The sequence below is a fragment of the Loxodonta africana genome, chromosome 26, assembly GCF_030014295.1.
Source record: "Loxodonta africana isolate mLoxAfr1 chromosome 26, mLoxAfr1.hap2, whole genome shotgun sequence".
NCBI classification, from domain to species: Eukaryota; Metazoa; Chordata; class Mammalia; order Proboscidea; family Elephantidae; genus Loxodonta; species Loxodonta africana.
In genome coordinates, this window is record NC_087367.1 from 36429393 (window position 1) to 36443221 (window position 13829).

The 13829-nt window shown below is 42.1% G+C and overlaps 1 protein-coding gene across 1 annotated transcript in view; it reads right to left on the reverse strand.

Moving 5' to 3' along the window:
- EHD3 (EH domain containing 3) overlaps window positions 1-13829 on the reverse strand; it is a 74133-nt gene that overhangs the window by 37679 nt on the left and 22625 nt on the right. The gene's annotated exons all lie outside the window — the stretch shown is intronic.

Genomic DNA, 13829 nt, shown 5'->3' on the forward strand with positions numbered 1-13829 from the left:
AGCCCCTTCCCTCCAGGTGCCTCTCATGCACCCTCATTTCAGTCACTCACCAGCCTTCCCTGACTCACCCACACAGCTCTAGACACCTGTTTCTTTCTCTCCTAGTTGAGCCTTGCTTGTACGTTGAAGGGTTCCAGTTCACTGTAGGCCTACTCCGTCCCCAGAATGGAGTTTATAGCTTATCCAGAGGTGGGCCCTCCAGTTCTCTTGTGTCTCCACATATCCCACCCTAGAGTGCACTAGAGTGTGTTTGGTAAACTGCTGACTGAACAGTATGGCAATTCTATATTGACAGCCTGTCCCCTACGTGTGACCACAGCCTTGGTCTGATTCTTGTGGCACAAGTCCTTAGCTGTCCTTGGTCAGCTACATCCCTGTCTTGGGCGACTATAGTTAACTTTACCCTCTCTCCGCGCCTCAGCTTCTTTAGATAATAAGAAGACTTCTGCCTCCTATTTGTAATGGGCACCTAGGGACTGGGGGCAGGAGAAACTAAGGGTCTGTCCCTAAACCACCAGCACATGCAGAGTAGGGTGTGGAGATTCCTCTCCTGGTTCAGTTCTCATTGGCTGGTGACCTTAGGCAAAGTCACTGTGCTTCTCTGAATGTGACCCCATTTGTAAAATGGGGAGACATTCAACAGCTGCTGAAATCCTACTCTGCAAGACAGTATGCTGAGCACCATGGGCCAGAGGCTTATACACCTTTCTGGATTAAAACATAGATTCCCAGGCCCCAGTCAGACTCAACCGCGCAGAGGGTCCCAGGAATAAGTATCCTGAGGAAGATCTCTAGGGGATTCTGAAGTAGCTAGGGTCCTATGCTTGTGAACACCTGTTGTCAGGGACACCATGATGTTCAGACCTTGGTCCCTGCCCCCTTCCCACAAAAGGAGCACACAGTCTGGTGGAGGAGAGAAGGCATAAACTCAGGCAACTACAATATGAGGTGCATCAGGACCACACCACGAGGGAGTTCAGAGGAAGTGCTTGGGGAGATCCAAGGCAGAGAGATGGCTTTCAGGGGTGGCTTCCTGGAGGAGGAGGCCTTGGAGCTGGCTTGAAGGATGGGTCACACTACCTGGGAATGTTTATTTGTGCATCTAAACCTGTTGCTGTTCAGTCAGTTTTGACTGATGGCTACCCCATGTGTTACAGAGTTGAAATGCTCCATAGAGTTTTCTTGGCTGTGATCTTTATCAAGCAGATCACCAAGCCTTTCTTCCACATCACCACTGGGTGAATTTGAACCACCAACCTTTAGGCTAGTAGTCAAGCACAAACCATTTGTGGCCCCCAAAATGCTATCTAAATGCCAAGCATCGGATAGGAATCAAGCCTTATTCAAGGAAATATTTCTAGTATTATATCCAAGCATCTCAAAATACAAATCGGTAAACCTAACTTGGATACTTCTTACTTCAAATCTTCTGTCTTATATGCCATCATCAGCAGAAGCCAAAAAGGATGTCTCGCTACCCCAGTCACATTAAGCTGTCCTGTAATCTCAGATCCAGGAGCCCTTGGTGTCCAGTGAAATGGCTGCTGAGATGGAATTAGACCAAGCAGGCTAGGAGAGAACATCAGGGAAGGGTTCACAGAGGAGGCAGGGTGTTAACCAAGACTTCTAAGGATGAAAAGCATTTGCCAGGTGGTGCGGGGGTGAGAGCAGGGCCAGATTAACCAGTAAGCAAGATATGCCCAGGCTTGTAGCAAGCAAGGTACTACACAGGCTTAATTGTGTTTACTAACTAATCTGTAGTGCACAATTTCACATGGGTTTTAAAGATGTGGCAAAAAGTGGGTGAAATAGTGCACTAAAGGTTAGTAAATAAGCACATGTAAGCCTGTGCGTTCCTTGCTTATTGGGTAATTCATTCCTGGTAGGGAGCCAGGGTATGGTGTGGGGTGTGTGTGTGGTGGAGAGAAGACAGCACTCCAGACTGTGAGAAGGAGTAACAGCAAAAGGGCATGTCCAAATGTGGCACAGAAGTATGAGAGAGTGCTATAAAATGGTGTGGGGGTGGTGTCTGACTTCCTGTAACTAAACAAGGGAGAAGGAGAATCAAGATCAACAGCCCAAGGCTGACTCCCATGAAGTGAGGGTCAGGCTTGCCTCCTCTGTCTGCCAACTTTACCCATTTTTACACCAACTATCCCTCCCACAGTACCCTCTACTCCTGAGCTGGGTTTGATAATTCATTGTAATGGCCATACAGAACTCAAAGACAATGCTCACAATGTTGGGGTTTATTAGGGAAGTAAGAGGTTACAGTTCACATTCAGGAACACTCAGGATACAGTTTTTCCATCAGGACAGCCTCTTTTCAGCTGTGCTTACAGGCACACCTCTCTGGCCCTAGGCCTCTGACCCGCTCAGGCAAGTGTTACAAAGCTTTTTTAGCCCCTGCCGCTAAATCTCCAGAGACACCTCAGGCACTTAGCTTTCTCACTTCACAGGCCAGGAAGCCCACTGCTCAGTCTCCTGCCGGTCTCTCCTGCCACCACTTCTCTTCAGGACTACAGCTTGCTCGCTCTCTCAGTCTCCTGGTTCCAGGAGCTCCTCAGCACAGGGATACTGAGTCCGAAGGATGTGCTCTCCACTCCTGGCTGTTCTTCCTTGGTAGGGGTGGGATCCTCTACCTACTCTGGAATTTGCTTTATTTTAAGGCAAAACTGACCAGTCTCCCCAGTAGGCCATAACAGCTGTATTTGCACAGTCCCACCCAATCACCTGGGTGGGAGTTACAAGACCATGGCAAGAAAGGCCACATAAAGGCGATCCATCACACTTCAAGCACACACTATTCCAGGGGAGTACATATCACTGGGGAGCACTGGTGGTTCAGTGGTAGAATTTTCACCTTCCACGTGGAAACCTGGGTTCAATTCCTAGCCAATGCACCTCATCTGCAGCCATCTATCAGTGGCAACTGTGAGTTGCTATGATGCAGACCAAGTTTCAGTGGAGCTTCCAGGCTAAGATGGACTAGGAAGAAAGGCCTGGTAGTCTACTTCTGAAAATCAGCAAATAAAAACACTATGGATCAGGCAGGGCCAAGACGGTGGTGTAGTCAGATACTTCTGGCGGTCCCTCTTATAAGAAAAAAAAAAATTTACAAGAAAGACCCATAAAAACAATAAAAACCCTATGGACCAGGCAGGGCTGAGATGGTGGTATAGTCAGTCACTTCTGGTGGTCCCTCTTACAACAAAGACACGTAAAAACAAGTGAACGAATTATATATATGACAAGCTAGGAGCCCTGAACTTCAAAGGCAAAGTTAAGAAATTGGAGTGAGTGATGGGGGAGGTAGAGACAGTTGAGAAGCAGCGAGGAGTTGCCAGACCTGACTCGGCAGGAACTGGCACCCCTCAGCCCCAATCCCCTGACATGACTGCAACAGGGCTGGGGGTAGCATTCAGGACGTGGTTTCCTCACCCAGCGAGTGAACGGTGCAGAGTCTACTTATACCTCAGGAATCAGCGAAGAGCAGCGTTCTTGGCAACGGATAAGGGCTTGCATCTAATTTACCATGCAGATCAAAAAGCACACCTTTCAAAAGAACTCTCTCCCATTCATCTGAACCCTCCTCCCTCTGCCCCAGCCCCCCAAGCTGGCTTAAGTGGCAGTGGATTTCCCTGGGCCTGAGATCCTGCTGCACACCCTGAGCCATTCTCCTGGTCTTGGATAAGGAACAAATGAACTAAAGGGAAAAAAAAAATCTGCCAGCTCCCCTAACCTGGGAATTCAGGACAGAAGTGGCTCCTGTCCAGGCACAAGCAGTCCACAGACTTTGAATGCCTTTCACCCTTGCATGGGCCTGTGTGAGCCCACTTCAGCAGCTTTAGGCCCTTGTTAGCACAGTGCAACAGTGTATGTGCCTGAGGTCTGACTTCAACTGTTTCAGCTTTGGAGTGGAGAGGCAGGTTTTTGTCATTTGGCACCACTCTGCCTATTACACAGGGTCCTCACATACCCACGTTAGGGGCCTGAGGACTGGCGGCTCCACCCACGGCACCTAGCCACCTTCAATAGGGGTCCAAGGATAAGTGGTGCCTCCCAGTCCTTACAGCCAAAAGCACTGGGTACCCACGGTCCAGCTGCAGAGCCCGCCCACTCGTGCACTCTAGGGAACAGGGACGTGCTTTTCTCATAGACACTTGAGGGATGGTTGACAGGTCCCTGCCTTGCTCAGAGTGTGAAACCCTGCCGCAACAAGATACCTGTGCCTACACCAATCACCCCTGCTTTTCTAAGACTGTAGGTGAGAGCCTGCACCACACACTTAGTGACCAACTACCTGGACACCTGAGTTGAACTCATACAAGAAAAATTAATAGACTCCTAAGCTCATATACCTGGTACCAGCTCTAGCCATCTGGTGATAAGACATTAGAGCTTCAAAGGCACCAATAAAAAAGGTAGTTCACTTGAGTAGCCTATTTGAGTATATCAAAACAAAACCAATCAAGAAGCTAGGACACTAAGCAAATATAAAATAAATTAATACAATAATAGATGGCTCAGAGACAGCAGTCAATATCAAATCACATAAAGAAGTAGGCCGTGGCTAATTCAACAAGCTCCCAAAACAAAGAATCAAGGAATCTTCCCGATGAAGATATTTTCCTGGAATTACCAGAGGTAGAATACAAAAGATTAATATACAGGAGTATTCAAGAGAAGGAAGGAGATGAGACAAAACGCAAAACAATCCAAGGAACACACAGATGAAGCAGACAAGGAAATCAAGAAGGTTATGCAAGAGCATAGAGAAAAATTTAATAAGCTGTAAGAATTCATAGACAGACAGCATCAGAAATTCAGAATTAGACAACTTAGTACAAAGTCAGGGGAGCAGAAGTGAGGAAATGGAAGGCAGAATTAGTGAAATTGAAGATAAAACAGTTGGAACCAATATATTCGAGGAAAAATCAGATAAAAGAATTTTTTAAAAATGAAGAAACCCTAAGAATCATGTGGGACTCTGTCAAGAGAAATAACCTACGAATGATTGGAGTACCAGAACAGGGAGGGATAACAGAAAATACAGAGAGAATTGCTGAAGATTTGTTGGCAGAAAACTTCCCTGATATCGTGAAAGATGAGAAGCTATCTATCCAAGATGCTCATCGAACTCCACATAAGGTAGACCTCAAAAGAAAGTCATCAAGACATATTATAATCAAACTTGCCAAAAACCAAAGATAAAGAGAGAATTTTAAGAGCGGTTAGGGATGAATGAAATTCACCTACAAAGGAGAGCAAATAAAAATAAGCTCAGACTACTCAGCAGAAACCATGCAGGCAAGAAGGCAATGGGATGACATATATAAAGCCTTGACAGAAAAAAACTGCCAGCCAAGAATCATATATTCAGCAAAACTGTCTCTCCATATGAAGGTAAGGTTAGGACATTTCCAGATAAACAGAAGTTCAGGAAATTTGCAAAAACCAAACCAAAACTATTAGAAATATTAAAGGGAGTCCTCTGCTTAGAAAATCAATAACATCAGATGACAACCCAAGGCCAAAACACAGAACAGAGCAACCAGATATCAACCCAGACAGGGCAATCACAAAAATAAATCAAGATTAAAAAAAATGCTCAAAACAGGGAAACAGCGATGTCTTTATGTAAAAGATGACATTAAATCAATAAAGAGGGACTAAAAAATGTAGTCATAGATCTTTCCTATGGAGAAGTCAAGGCGTTAAAAAGAAATGAAAGTTTGGTTTAAACTTAGAAAAATAGCAGCAAATAATAAGGTAACCACAAAGGAGACTAACAAACCTACACATCAAAATAAAATACAAGAAAAACATAAAGACTCAGCAAAAACAAAATCAACAACAAAGAAAAAGAGAAAAAGATAATATATAAAGAAAAACTACTCAGCACAAAAATTTAAGTAGAAAAAAGGAACTGTCAACAACACACAGAAAAAGACTTAAAAATGACAGCACTAAACTCATACCTATCCATAATTACAATGAATGTAAATGGACTAAATGCACCAGCAAAGAGACTGAGAATGGCAGAATGGATTAAAAAAACACAATCCGTCTATATGCTGCCTACAAGAGACACACCTTAGATAGACAGACTTAAAGACACAACCTAAAACTCAAAGGATGGAAAAGATTTATCAAGCAAACAACAATCAAAAGAGAGCAGGAGTGACAATATTAATCTCAGACAAAATAGAATTTAAACTTAAATCCACCACAAACGATAAGGAAGGACACTATATAATGACTAAAGGGACAATACACCAGGAGGATATAACCATATTAAATATTTACACACCTAATAACAGGGCTTCAAGATACATAAAACAAACTCTAACAGCATTGAAAAGTGAGATAGACAGTTCCACAGTAATAGTAGGAGACTTCAACACGCCACTTTTGGTGAAGGACAGAACATCCAGAAAGAAGCTCAATAAAGACTCGGAAGATCTAAATGCCACAATCAACCAAGCTGACCTCATAGACATTTACAGAACACTCCACCCAACGGCAGCCAAGTACACTTTCTTTTCTAGTGCACATGCAATATTCTCTGGAATAGACCACATATTAGGTCATAAAGCAATCCTTAACAGAATCCAAAACATTGAAATATTATAAAGCATCTTCTCCAACCATAAGGCCATAAAACTAGGAATCAATAACAGAAAAAGCAGAGAAAAGAAATCAAACACATGGAAACTAAACAATTCCTTGCTCAAAAATGGGTTATACAAGAGATTAAGGACAGAATAAAGAAATTCATAGAATCCAATGAGAATGAAAACACTTCCTAGCAGCCTTCAGAGATCAATTTAAAGCAATAAATGAACACATCCAAAAAGAAGAAAGGGCCAAATCAAAGAATTATCCCTACAACTTGAACAAATAGAAAGAGAGCAACAAAAGAAATCCTCAGGCACCAGAAGTAAGCAAATAATAAAAATTAGAGGAGAATTAAATGACATATAGAACAGAAAAACAATTGAAAGAGTTAAAAAGACCAAGAGCTGGTTCCTTGAAAAGATTAACAAAATCGATAAACCACTGGCCAAACTGGCAAAAAAAAAAAAAAAAAAAAAAAACAGGAGAGGAAGCAAATAACCCAAATAAGAAAAGAGATGGGTGATATCACCACAGACCCACCTGAAATTAAAAGAATCATATCAGATTACTATGAAAAATTGTACTCCAACAAATTTGAAAACCTAGAAGAAATGGACAAATTTCTAGAAACACACTACTACCTAAACTAACACAAATAGAACAACTAAATAAACCCATAATGAAAAAAGAGATTGAAAAAGGAATTAAAAAACTCCCAGCAAAAACAAGCCCTTGCCCTAATGGCTTCACTGGAGAATTCTACCAAACTTTCAGAGAAGAGTTAACGCCACTACTCCTTGAGGTATTTCAGACCATAGAAAAAGATGGAATATTCGCAAACTCATTCTATGAAGCCAGCATAACCCTGATACCAAAACCAGGTAAAGATACCACAAAAAAAAAAAAAAAAAAAAAATTACAGGCCTATATCCCTCATAAACTTAGACACAAAAATCCTCAACAAAATTCTACCCAATAGAATTCAACAACATATCAAAAAATAATTCACCGTGACTGTCATAGATTGAATTATGTTCCCCCAAAAATGTGTGTATCAATTGGGCTGGGTCATGATTCCCGGTGTTGTGTGATATTCCTATATGTTGTAAATCCTGCTTCTATGATGTTAATGAGGGAGGATAGGTGACAGTTGTGTTAGTGAGGCAGGACTCAACCTACAGGATTAGATTGTGTCTTGAGGCAATCTCTTGAGATACAAAAGATAGAAGCAAGCAGAGAGACAGGGGACCTCATACCACAAAGAAATCAGTGCCAGGAGCAGAGTGCATCCTTTGGACTTGGGGTCCCTGAGCAGAGAAGCTCCTAGTCTGGGGAAAGACTGATGAGAAGGTCAACAGAGAGAGTTAGCCTTCCCCTGGAAATGACACCTCGAATTTGGACTTTTAGCCTACTTTACTGTGAAGAAATAAATTTGTCTTCGTTAAAGCCATTAACTTGTGGTATTTCTGTTATACCAACACTAGGAAACTAAGACAATGACCAAGTGGGATTCATACCAAGTATGCAGGGATGGTTCAACATTAGAAAAACAATCAATGTAATCCATCATATAAATAAAACAAAAGACAAAAACCACATGATCTTATCAATTGATGTAGAAAAGTCATTTGACAAAGTCCAACACCCATTCATGATAGAAACTCTCAGCAAAATAGGAATAGAAGGAAAATTCCTCAACACAATAAAGGGCATTTATACAAACCCAACAGCCGACATCACCTTAAATGGAGAGAGTCTGAAAGCATTCCCCTGGAGAACAGGAACTAGACAAGGATGCTCTTTATCATCATTCTTATTCAACATTGTACTGGAGGTCCTGGCCAGAGTAATTAGGCTAAATGAAGAAAGAAAGGGCATCCAAACTGGTAAGGAAGAAGTAAAAGTATCTCTATTTGCAGATAGCATGATCTTATACACAGAAAACCCTAAAGAATCCTCAAGAAAACTACTGAAACTAATAGAAGAGTTCAGCAGAGTATCAGGATACAAAATAAACATACGAAAATCAGTTGGATTCCTCTACACCAACGAGAACTTCAAAAAGGAAATCACCAACTCAATACCATTTACAATAGCCCCTAAGAAGATAAAATAAACAAAAAAACCAAATCAAACCCACTGCCGTCAAGTCGATTCCGACTCATAGCAACCCTATAAGACAGAGTAGAACTGCCCCATAGAGTTTTCAAGAAGCACCTGCAGATTCAAACTGCCGACTTTTGATTAGCAGCCATAGCACTTAACCATTATGCCACCAGGGTTTCCTAAGATAAAATACTTAAGAATAAATCTAACCAGAGATGTAAAAGACCTATACAAAGAAAACTACAAGACGCTATTGCAAGAAACCAAAGGAGACCTAAGTAAGTGGAAAAGCATACCTTGCTCATTGATAGGAAGACTCAATATTGTAAAAAATCTCTATCCTATCCAAAGCGATTCATAGATACAATGCAACCTTGATCCAAATACCAATGACATTTTTTAATGAGATGAAGAAACAAATCAGCAACTTTATATGGAAGGGAAAGAGGTCCCAGATAAGTAAAGCTTACGGAAAAAGAAGAACAAAGTGGGAGGCTTCACACTACCTGATTTTAGAACTTATTATACTGCCACAGTAGTCAAAACAGCCTGGTACTGGTACAACAACAGATACATAGACTAACGGGCCACAATTGAGAATCCAGACATAAATCCACCCACACATAAGCAGCTGATTTTTGACAAAAGTCCGAAGTCTGTTAAATGGGGAAAAGACAGTCTCTTTAACAAATGGTGCTGGCATAACTGGATACCCATCTGCAAAAAAATGAAACAGACCCATACCACATACCATGCACAAAAATGAAATCAAAATGGATCAAAGACCTAAATATAAAATCTAAAAAGGTAAAGATCATAGAAGAAAAAACAGGGACAACACTAGAAGCCCTAATACATGGCATAAACAGTATACTACACATTACTAATAATGCACAAACACAAAAAGAGAAACTAGATAACTGGGAACTCCTAAAAATCAAACACTTACGCTCATCCAAAGACTTCACCAACAAAGTAAAAGGATTACCTACAGACTGGGAAAGTTTTTGGCTATGACAAATCCGATCAGCATCTGATCTCTAAAACCTACATGATAACTGCAAAAACTCAACAACAAAAAGACAAATAACCCAATTAAAAAATGGGCAAAGAATATGAACAGGAACTTCACTAAAGAAGACATTCAGGTAGCTAACAGACACATGCGGAAATGCTCACGATCATTAGTCATTAGAGAAATGCAAATCAAAACTACAATGAGATACCCTCTCATCCCAAAAAGGCTGGCATTAATCCAAAAAAAACACAAAATAATAATGTTGGAGGGGTTGTGGAGAGACTGGAACACTTACACACTGCTGGTAGGAATGTAAAATGGTACAACCACTTTGGAAATCGTTTTGGCACTTCCTTAAAAAGTTAGAACTACCATATGATCTAGCAATCCCACTCCTTGGAATATATCCTAGAGAAATAAGTGCCCTCACACGAACAGATACATGCACACCTATGTTCACTGCAGCACTGCTTACAACAGCAAAAAGATGGAAGCAACCAAGATGCCCATCAATGGTTGAAAGGATAAATAAATTATGGTATATTCACATACTGGAATACTACACAATGATTAAGAACAACAAAGAATCCATGAAACATCTCATAACATGGAGGAATCTGGAAGGCATTATGCTGAGTGAAATCAGTCAGATGCAAAAGGACAAATATTGTATGAGACCACTATTATAAGAATTCAAAAAAAAGTTTAAACACAGAAGAAAATATTCTTCGATGGTTACGAGGGTGGGGAGGGAAAGGGATATTTGCTAATTACATAGTAGACAAGAACTATTTTAAGTGAAGGGAAAGACAGCACACAATACAGGACAGGTCAGCACACTGGACTAAACCAAAAGCAAAGAAGTTTCCTGAACACAATCGAATGCTTAGTAGCAGGGTTGGGGTCTGGGGGCAATGGTTTCAGGGGACATCAAAGACAACTGGCATAACAAAATGTATTACGAAAATGTTCTGCGTCCCACTTTGGTGAGTGGCGTCTGGGGTCTTAAACACTAGCAAGTGGCCATCTAAGATGCATCAATTGGTCTCAATCCATCTGGAGCAAAGGAGAATGAAGAACACCAAAGATCCAAGGTAAATACGAGAACAAAAGACAGAAAGAGCCACATAAAACAGACACTCATCAGCCTGAGACCAGAAAAACTATCACCAATGACTGACCTGACAGGGAACACAACAGAGAATCCCTGATGGAGCAGAACAATGGGACCCAGACCTCAAATTCTCATAAAAAGACCAGACTTAGTGGTCTGACTGATACTAGAAGGACCCTAGAGGTCATGGTCCCCAGACCCTGTGTTAGCCCAAGACTGGAACCGTTTCCAAAGCCAACTCTTCACACAGAGACTGGACTGGACTGTAAGACAGAAAAATGATACTGGTGAGTAGTGAGTTTCTTGGCTCAAGTAGACACATGAGACTATGTGGGCAGCTCCTGTCTGGAGGTGAGATGAAAAAGACAGAGGGGGGCAGAAGCTGGTTGAATGGACAGGAGGAATAAAGGGTGGAGAGCAGGAGTATGCTGTCTCATTAGGGGGAGAGCAGCTAGGAGTATACAGCAAGCTGTGTATAAGTTTTTGTATTAGAGACTGACTTGATATGTAAACTTTCACTTAAACCACAATAAATTTTTTAAAAAGTGGGGGGAAAAAAAGCCTATGGATCACAACAGTCTGATCTGCAACCTATCATGGGCATCAGCATTCATTCCATTTGTGCATGGGGTCTCCATGACTCAGGGGCTGACTCAATGGTAGCTAACAACACATCACTGAGGTGAAAATTGGAAGACTGGAGTAGCCAAGGTAGGCAGCGGCCACAACACAAGGGCCTTGAAGGTTACATTAAGAAATCTAAATTTTAACCCAAGGGCAGTAGAAACTCCATGGAACATCTCAAGCAAGAGAATGACCTGTGAATCAGATATGACTATTAGAAAAATCATTCTGTTGGTAGCATGTCCAATTCATTTCAACAAATATCTGTGAAGTGCCTGCTATGTGTCCGGTATTGTGCTAGATGAAAAAAAAAGGGGTAGGAAAATAAATGACACAGTCCTTGTCCTACTGAAGCCCATGATTTTAGTTATGCCTGAGGGTCAGCCATATTCTACTACTTAGATATTGCAATGCAACCCAGTATTCTAAAATAAATTCCATATTTTAGCTTGAGCTGCATTTCTGTTACTGGTGGTCGTGTGCATGTGGCTGGACTTTGGAGCCATGGCTGTGGTTGAGTCATCAGCCAGCAGAGTGTACGGAGTGAGAAAGGAAAAGAGCAGAAAATGGGCCCAGTGGTGGGCAACACTAAGGTTATAGGTGCCAGAGGAAAAGGAGATCAAAACGGGGACCTAAAAGGGCCTGGCCAGGGAGGCAGTAAGATAGCCAAGGTGATGAGAAGAGATGGCACTGACAGTGACAAATGCCAAAGAAAGGTTGGCTAACTTAAGGATGGAAAGTGCCCACTGCTTTGATAACTGGGAGGTCATCAATGACCTTGATAAGGGCAGCTGTGATGGCTGAAAGCCATGTTGCCACAGGTTGAGGGACAGGAAGAAGTGAGATGGGGGAGTCAAGGTACTTGGCTGAGAAAGGAAAATGGGAGAGGGTGACGGTCAGAAGGTCCTGCAGCAGAGTTTTTAAGAGAAGACACATTTCCAGGTGGAAAGGACAAGCCAAGGGAGGTTGAAGTTGCCAAAAGGAGAGGGGATAATTGATGGAGCAGGTCTCTGAGAAGATACACCTAAAGGTAAAAGGAGGAGTTTAGTTTGGGGGAAAAAAAAAAGAAGCCACTGTTTCCCCCCCAGACCCAGTGGGGAGGAAGTGAGGACAGATGTAAATGAACTAAGTTTAAGTCTAGATCAAAAAATAATAATAAATTGATGGAATCCATAGGCACTGGCCTCCATTTTCTCTAGAATAAGAAGCAAGGTCATCTAAAAAAGAGGGAGGCTGAGGTGTTTGTAGAGGGTCTGAATAACCTCAGAGGAGGGGGCTGCTGATGAGGGACATGAACAGGACTGCTCGCAGCATTGAGATGAGGAACTGGAAATCAGTGGTGCTGCACTCCCTGCAAGGCTGCAGGGGAGTTGGGAGCAGTGGAAGAGGGCTCCTACCCTGCTCCCTGTAGTCCTTCCAATACACGTGCCTGGCAGATCCCCAGCCAGCAATTAATCTAAACTCCACCATCTCAGTGTTGAGTGCTGCTGGAGAAAAATCACAAAACCTTACAATGTCATCTATGTTCTGATCATATGGTTCCTGCATTAAGCCACGTTTTTCAGTCCTCCCTGCCTGTATTTTGTCCTGTGTTCTCTGCCTGGAATGCCCTTTTTTACCCTTTCAGTGTAATTTCACTCATCATTTAGCACCCATGTCAGTTGCCAGCCTTTGCACAAAGGCTCCATCAACAGGTTCCCTGTACCACTGTTCCCCTTGCCCTGTGCTATCACTGGCTCTCTTCATGTCTGTGTCCACTGGACTGGGTTTGGCCTTATATTCCCTCCCAGAGCTGAGCCCACACCAGTAGGGGCTTAGTGTCTGCTGAAATCAAACATGAATTCTATCCTTAGTAAGGCACCTGTGAGGGTGACAAGGGAAACAGCCCTCAGCCATGGCTGCATTTCTTTTCTCATCAAAATCTGCCACTCTAGACCAGGCACGGAGACAGGTCATTCTGGAAATGCAGGATATCACCTCAGCAAACTTCATCAGGCTAAACGTTTTATTCACTAAAATCATAGTTTTAAAGAGAGATTCCAGACCACTTAACTGTGTCACTTTAAATGTGTATGCTATTTGTTTCATAGCACCTTCATACATATATTTTTTTAATATTTTTGTAAAAGAAATGTACATACATGGTAGGAAAACAAATAGTTTGGCAACACATAAAATGAAATATAAAAGTCTCCCTTTCCTCCATCTGCTTCCCCCTCAATTCCACTCCCTGAGTGTAACCACTGAAAACAATTACAGGTAACCACCATATGTTTCTCTCTCTCTCTCTGATTCTTGTTACACATTTGCAGGAAAAATTAGGGCACAGAGATTCGCATTTTATCA